This window comes from Callorhinus ursinus, unplaced genomic scaffold (genome assembly GCF_003265705.2).
Source record: "Callorhinus ursinus isolate GAN/ISIS: 27379988/994484 unplaced genomic scaffold, GSC_fseal_2.0 scaffold5, whole genome shotgun sequence".
NCBI lineage: Eukaryota > Metazoa > Chordata > Mammalia > Carnivora > Otariidae > Callorhinus > Callorhinus ursinus.
The window spans coordinates 6,240,286-6,247,282 of record NW_027397067.1 but is presented as its reverse complement, the minus strand read 5'-3'; the positions used below and the strand labels follow the sequence as shown (position 1 = coordinate 6,247,282).

Sequence of the window (6,997 nt, the reverse complement as noted above, 5' to 3'; positions counted from 1 at the left end):
ATCCAGGACCCTGGGATCATGACCTGAGCCAAAGACAGATGCTTAACAGACTGAGCCACCCAGACACCACCCTCCTTGCCTTTCTTTAGTCCCTTTGTCTAGAATCACCTTCCCTCTCCTCCCATAATCCACTAAGATCCTTTCTGGAAGCTTTCTGTCAACCTTTCATCAGAATTAACATCTGGTTGTATGAGGGCACATCATACCTTCTTTGTTGTAGAGTGGGTCTTGTGTTTATTCTTTAGTGGATGTCCACATCCTTGATCATCTCTCACTCCTTCACCTGTCACACAACATTGCACATAAAAGTGCTCAGCAAATATTCATTTAATTAAAGTGAATAATGTTCATAATAGGAAAAGTAGATTCACAAGTTTCTCATCAGCAGGAAAGAAAAGCTTAGGCAAATCAGGGAAAGCAAATCTGAGAGACCTGTAATCCGCCTGGAACTCTCCTCTGTGTACATGCTCTGTGTATTTTCCCTTATATTTAAAATGAGAACATGGGGCCCAGTGTGCCATGGCTGCAAACAGTAGCCTCCTTGGTAGTGTATGCAGCCTGTTGATTGTATGGGTTGCCCTAAGGGACCTTGGAGACAGCCCTTTCCAGTGGGTATTGAGGTCTGACCTCATGCCATCTCCAATCGAGGCTGCAGACAGGTATGCAGGGTGCCTTTGGAAAGCCCCAGGGCACAGTAGCCAGGATTGGCCAAGTCATCATGTCCACCCATACCAAGCTGCAGAACAAGGAACATGTGATTGAGGCCCTACACAGGACCAAGTTCAAGTTCCCTGGCTGCCAGAAGATCCACATCTCCAAGAAGTGGGGCTTTACTAAATTTAATGCGGATGAATTTGAAGACATGGTGACTGAAAAACGCCTTATCCCAGATGGCTGTGGGGTCAAATACATCCCTAATTGTGGCCCCTTGGACAAATGGAGGGCTCTGCACTCATGAGAACCTCGACACTGTCCCCTCCCTATTCATGCCCACCAATAAAACCTACTTCCTGTCAAAAAAAATAAAAAATAAAATAAAATGAGAACAATTATGCCCCGTGCAGTCTGTCTTGTTGTTGGCTGGTGACAATGATGGGTTGTCAGGTAATATAAGATTCTTAAGGGAAAGAGCTAATTATACCCCAGAAGGGGTCATTTTATTCTTGAAGTTTTTCTATCCCTGCTCTTCTCTCCTCCCTGAAATAGCAAAGGGCAGAATGCCTAGCATAATGCCTGCCCAAGAGGGATCACTCAACCAACAGCCATTCCCTTCTCTTTTTCTATTTATTCTTGCTCCTTCCCACATTTCTTTTTCTTTGAGATTATTTTTCTCCTTACTTCTTAAGACAAAACTCAACATAATTAGCCAGATGTATGTTTCTTTAAATGTTGACCTTATTTTCCACCCTTATAAAAGCTAAGGTCTATGTTAGTCATGGGAAATAGTAACCTTATATTTATACAAGAAGAAATGTTTACAATAACTTACCTACACTTTGATATTTTAATGATGCATTTCTATGCCAACCAAATCCAAGTTTTAATAACTATGAGGTATTTTTCTTTCAAGTGACATTTCACTTACCTTTTTCATAACAAGCCATGGGAAACTAATTAATCACAAGTAGGAGATTCAAACTTACACCCATGTTGTCAGTCAAGTATGTGTTAGACTGTGTTAGTCTGACTAAGGACTAAATTTCTAGGTCCAGAGGTGAGCTCTACATGAGCTATTTTTTTCTCTAAATGAGTGAGGCTTTACATTGAGATATGGTATGATTAAATACTACTAACAAGCTTTAATACCACCTCTTGTCCTATTCCTGGAGGGGTTAATGGTTATAAATCCTCACTATTCCACTATTCCACTATTCCAAACAGACAGGCACTGGTGGTAGGGAATGGAAGTGATTGTCCTGGAAGTTTGTGGGTCTCCAAAGAAACCCAGCTTCTATCAGCTAGTCAAAAGGAAGGTCTCTCCAGAGATCAGCAGCACCAGCACTGGCTTGAGTGTACTTCACTGCCTCAGGCGTGGCCACTGCGCTCTCTGGATCCCAGGGGTACCAACACCTCTCCAATCTTTTATGAATAGATAGCTAAAACCAACCACATTCTTATTTTCAAACATTTCAAATCTAAGTGCCTACATTATGGTTATGTGTTATAACCAAGTTGCATCAGGCTGGTTTATATTTATGGCTTTTGAGTTTGAAATAATTTAAGGGACACTCTGGCGATGGAAGAATAAGTCTCATTTCCAGATAAAACACATTCTGAGAGCCCGTAGTCCAAGAGAGGTTGTCCTTGGACTCCTATCAGCAGCAAGGCCTCTGAGTAGTCAGAACACGATGGGGAGAGGCTTTGTGGAGCCCACAGCCTCACACCCTATGAAGGGGTTCAGAAAATGTTACTCAGTATGTCACTTTAGCATAAGGACTATTTTGAGCTGAAGGCAATTAAAAAATGGCAGACACAGGAGTGGCTCCTGGCCCTCCTCCTTTCTGCCTAAAAGCAGGGCATAAATCTCCCTTTGTGAAGGTGTACCCCTCCCATCTCCCATACCAGGAGGAAGAGAACAACCCTTATCACAGGAAATGGAAAGCAAGCACCAGCTTGAATCTGCATAAGCAAAACTTACTGAAATAATCTTTATTTTCCATTAGTTTCTCTCCATATATTTACCTCCCCACAATTTATCACCCCCAGAAGTCCAAATCCCCTTTCCTTTGTCTTGACACTTCTCCACAATTTATCAGCTTTTGGAAAAATGGTACAGGAGCTCTCAAGTCTCACCACTTCTTTCAGATTTGCATCTCTTCTATGTAAATCTCTTGTGTGCATATGAAATAAACCTTTTCTCCTGTCAATCTGCCTTTTTTTTTTTCAGTTTAATTTGAAGGCTCTGACTACTAAGCTTAAGAGGGTAGAGGAGAAATTTTTTTCCTCCTTTACAAGAGGAAGGGAAGGAAAGAGACAGAGAAGAAAGGAGGGAAGAAGGAAAAGTTTCCAATGAAATAAATTTTAATTTTCCCCTCATAATAAAAAAAGGAAATAGCTTTCTATATAGAGACAGACAAACAAGAGAAAATGTTTTAAACAGAATGAGCTAAAAATGATCCTTACAAGAAAGAGCCTCATATAGAGTAGACTATACCTGTACAGTTATCCCCAGCTTCCAAGCAGCTCATATTCCCAAAGGTTGTTTTTACTTAGCTTACCTGGAATTGTAAATGCATTTTGCCCAGAGAAACAATGTTATAAATGGGACTTGGATCTGCAGGTTGGCTGTGGAAAATGTAGCTTCCTCTAAGAATTAGAATATTTCGGTTCTCTATGTCAACACTGGTAGGTTACTTGTCTGGGAACTCTCTATATTTCCTCAATAGGGAACAAAAAGCAATACCACCCCAAATTCCCAAGGAGGAGGGTAAAAATTTCAGGCTCAGATTCACCTACTACTCAAGAATAATTCAAGGGTAGTGTTGTCAGTCAGGAATTGCCTGATCTTCACATCAAAAGAAGAGAAAGCCTAGATAGTGAAGAAAGAGAGCTTACCATAAAATAACCATACACTGCCCAAATTGTGCATGCAGGTGATGAATGCAGCTCAGCACCACCTCTCCTAATGACATGTTTTCATGCGCTTTCCCAGCTATTACTTAATTTTCCCCCCATAAAATACCATTAAGGATGGTAGCAGGACAGTAAGAAGGTATTAAAAGTTGCATTAGGAAATTTTTGGTGGCAATAGATATGTTCATTATCTTGATTGTGGTGATAATTTCAGCTTTATACAATTAGTAGAAAATGGGAAATACTTTACACATGTGTCAAAGATGATCACGTTGAACACTTTAAATATATACAGTTGATTGTACAACATACATCAATTAAATTTTTTAAAAAGTGTATTGACCTGGGAGGTGCCTGGGTGGCTCAGTCATTAAGCATCTGCCTTCGGCTCAGGTCATGATCCCAGGGTCCTGGGATCGAGCCCCATATTGGGCTCCCTGCTCGGTGGGAAGCCTGCTTCTCCCTCTCCCACTCCCTCTGCTTGTGTTCCCTCTTTTGCTGTGTCTTTCTCTGTCAAATAAATAAAATCTTTGAAAAAAAATGTATTGACCTGGGGCACCTGGGTGGGTCAGTTGGTTGATGGTTGGACTAATCATATCAGCTGGGGTCATGATCGGGGACACCAAGTCCCACGTGGTGCTCTGCCCTTGGTGCAAAGTCTGCTTGAGATTCCACTTGAGACTCCCTCTGCCCTGCCCCCTGCTCACATGTTCTCTCTCTCTCAAATAATAAATAAAATGTTTAAAGAAAAATGTATTGACCAATATACCTCAATTAAGCTTTAAAAAAATGTATTAACCACCCCCCAAAAAAACTCCCATTGAGGTAGATAAAAATACTTATCTACCCTACCTTGTGCTATATTACCACCATGGGCTACTACATAGCATGAGCCTCAATCCGTGGGTTTTCTTGCTTAATTCACAGTGATGGCTCACAACAGTAATAAAAACTCTGACCCATAGGCATAAATATTTTTTTAAAAAATTCAACAAATAAAACTTTATAAATGAAATTAAAATATTAATTATTATGAAGAAAAAAATCTGAACAATTCATGAGATACATTATGTCCTTGACTAGGTTTAGTTTAACCTATTAAATCAGTGAATTCACATTGAAATTCTGTAGAACTTGACAGATTCTAAAACTTTATGGAAAATTACATTTTAAGAATATTTAACATAATTGAAAAGAAGAAAAAAATTTGAAAATGTCCTTCTTGACATTAAGAATTATTTTTTAAAAAGTCATGGAATCACTACATTGTACACCTGAAATTAATATAACACCTATGTTAACTACACAGGAATTAATTTTTTAAAAAAAATCATAAAAATAGTAAAACAGCATAATAAAGGCACAGGTAGAGACAAAAATATCAATAAAATAAAATGGAAAATTCACCATATGCACTGCCAATAATATATGGATAGAAGATAAATAAAACTAGAAGAGTAGAAGGACACACATCAAATTCATGTAAATGAATTGGAATGGCTTTGGAATTATAAAGCTAATTTCAAGTTCATTAATAATTTTTATTTTTCTTTAAGAAGTTAAAGAATTTGACAAAATGTTGATATGTATTAATTGTCTGTGTTGAGCAAATTGATGTTTTTAGAATAGACTTCAGAGAATTTAAAAATACTTTCCAACAACAACAACAACAACAACAAGCCACACCACAGTAGTGAAAAGGAGATTGCATCAAGTAAATTTTAGGTAGTTTTAATAGCCTCAGAAAAGGGAGAGATTGAGTTTCCTTCTTAAAGCAGCATGAGTAAAAGGAAACTCTCAAGAACTAGGAAAGTTAGGGGTAAAGAAATAAAAAATAGAAAATGCTAAAATAAATCATCAATATCCTGGCAAGGTATCTGGATGGAAGGAAGGTAAACTAGAAAAGAAAAAGTGCCTCCAGGAAAATGAGAAACTGTAATCCCTGTGACTCAGACTATTTTGATGTCAAGCAGACAAATGATCCTTGTCGACTAGGGCTGCAATAGGTGTTTTTAATGATCATCACACCATCCACTAATCTGCCTTTAGATCATAAGGACTGACAGCTCCCACACTCCAAATAATCCCTGCCATGCTGTGATCCAGGATATGTGCCTCAGTGGGGTAAAGGCTTGAAGGTCTATTTGGAAGAAAAATATTTTCCTTGATAAGGAGATGGACTGGCTGACCTTGCAGTGAATTTCCATCCCCTTCTCAAAACTCACATGCATAAGAATTCATAAAACAATCCCACTCTGACACACACTGGGAATGGATTAATCAATACACCACCTCAGTCAACCTTTGTTACTTGCACTTAATTTTTTTTCAATTTATTTTGTTGCTAAAAGGTAATGTTGAACCCTTAAAGTATTAATTTGAATGATTGAAAGGTTTTTCTAAATTTAAAGTGAACTTTAAGAAATGTGCTCTATCACAAAAGAGATTACTTTAGGAAATCATTTAAGTAGGAAAATGAGCATAACACATAAATGTTTCAAATGTTACAAGTCCTAACATATTAAATAAACAGAGAAGGTAGAACAAGAATGTTTTAATGAGAGTTGCTACTTGATTTTCTAGATTGAGAAGTTGACCGTATGAGACTCAGATGGGGAAAAGAGATAAGATGGAGATATCATTACCCAGATACTGCAGTCACCAATGAGAGGTGATGATTGTTTTGATCAGGATGGTAGCAGTGGAGGGAGGAGAGTATGACAGATCCTTGGTATATTTTGAAGTTAGAAGTGACAAAACTGGATGTGAGATACTAGGAAAAAACAAACAAACCAGGAAGTCAAGGATAACACCAAGGTTTTTGGTCTGAGCAGCTGGGAAGATGGAGTCACCACTTACCAAGATGAGAAAGATTGAAAAAGGAGTATGTTTGAAGGAAATCACACCAAAGTTGAGAGGCATGTAAGACATCTGATGTCTGAAATGTCAAGTAAGCTGGTGTGTATATAGGTCTGGAATTCTAAGGGGAGTCAGAAGTGGAATACACATTTGGAAATTGTGAGCATGTGTTTAAATGTAGATGGCATTTAAAACCATGAGACTGATTGGAGCGCCTGGATGGCTCAGTCGGTTGAGCGTCTGACTCTTGGTTTCAGCTCAGGTCATGATCTCGGGGTCATGGGATTGAGTCCTGCATAGGACTCTGTGCTCAGTGGGGAATCTGCTCCGAGATTCTCTCTCTCTCCCTCTGCCTCTCCCTCTCTCTCAAATAAATAAGTTTAAAAACAAACAAACAGACAAAACAATGAGACTGATTGAGGTTATCTAAAAGTAAGTGTAGCCTGAGAAAAGATGAGATCTGAGAACAGAATTCTGGAGCACTCTGATGTTTTCTGATTGTTAGCAGTCAGTATGGTGGAAGACTGTCATGAGAAAGTAGAATCCTTGAGCCAAGTGAAGAGTG

General features: G+C 38.7%; 1 pseudogene; it reads left to right on the top strand.

The window, feature by feature from the left end:
- The first annotated feature begins 505 nt into the window (after positions 1 to 505).
- On the top strand, positions 506 to 601 carry LOC112823743 (small nucleolar RNA SNORA70; annotated as a pseudogene).
- Positions 602 to 6,997: the final 6,396 nt, after the last annotated feature.